Here is a 1,483-nt window from a genome sequence, read left to right as displayed (position 1 = left end):
CAGGTCTATACCGCGGTTGGAACCGCGGCCAAAAGGTTAGACGAATAAAGAATCGTTGTTATATCCCCGGGTTATTACCGCGGTTGGAACCGCGGCCTAAAGTCCCAAACCTTTTAACTCGCCCGTATATGCCGCGGTTCTAAAACCGCAACGTATAGTAAAAAACAACCATTGTCGTTTCCGTTTGATGCACTAGTGTAATGGAGAAGTTGAAGTTACAACATACATGGTGCAGATTAGATTTATGCCTGAACCAGCGTAGTTATATCGTGTTTCCTCCTTCGTCAGTGGTGAATCCAACGTGCATTGGCTTAAAAGACAAGTGCCCAAAAGCTTTGTTAAAAGGAACGGTAAAATGGTATGTAAGAAACTTCACAAGACTTTGAAAAGCTTGTCACATACCTGATGAATGTCTCCCATGAAATGTGACAAGAACAACAACGCCTAAGTGATATTATATGTAAGATACAAAAACTAAAGGCATTCAACGAAACCATAAAGGATAACATACAAACATTAAGAAAAAAAGTATAGGTGAAGAGGTTTTTTTTTGTTTTGTTTTCAAATTTGACTCCTTACATCGCTAATCAGATGTCCCCTCTTTGTAATGCATGAGTTGGGAAGTGAAATTTTTGACAGCACCAGCAACACACATATCCTCCACACCATGGGAATCATGGCAGTCTCCTATGATAACAAACATCAACAAATTATAGCATAAGTCAAAGGTTTAATGATAAAATATGATAAGAAGAATTAACATATATAAATATATATATAAGCAGTGTTTAACTTTACTTGAATATTGAAACGAACAAATTAACTTTACTTGAATATTTAAACGAACAAGCATTATCCGGAGTGTCATTAGAAATATGAGCACTTGTTTTTATCAATTTAAGCAAAAATACAATGCGAAGGGCTATGTATAACTCACATTTAAATAGAGCACAAGAGTGATTCATGATTGTTATGGATTTGTGCTCTTTCAAGTTGAGACTTATCACTGAAATATAAAAAATAGGAACATTAATGTTGACAGAGTAGTCTCTTTTCTAAACAATTCCTACAAGTTCATGACATGCACAAGGAAAATTCATAACGTGCATACAGAAACAAAAGACTTTGTTTGGCAGCATTATTTGGCCAAATCAAATTTATCAGTTTTTGAGTTTGTAACGACATTTATATGACAATTTAAACATCATGTTTACCTTCTTGATGAGACTTTCCAGGAAAAGATTTTCTTTCTTTATTCTTCTTTGCCAAACTTGGGGTGGCAGTTTGTTTTTGTCCTGTTTTCATTGTCTCATTACTAGTAAAAAATGAAGCCTTTGTTTCCGCAAGGCATATTTGTTCTAAAACGTCAAACAAAAGTTTAAGAAAATGAGACATTTTGGGGGAAGGGGGAACACAAACATCAAATCTGCAATGTTGTTTCATATTGTTCCTTTCAAAACATTTGGACAAATAAATTTGTCAG

Source organism: Vigna radiata, unplaced genomic scaffold (assembly GCF_000741045.1).
Source record: "Vigna radiata var. radiata cultivar VC1973A unplaced genomic scaffold, Vradiata_ver6 scaffold_629, whole genome shotgun sequence".
NCBI lineage: Eukaryota > Viridiplantae > Streptophyta > Magnoliopsida > Fabales > Fabaceae > Vigna > Vigna radiata.
Note: the sequence above shows the minus strand (reverse complement) of the source record.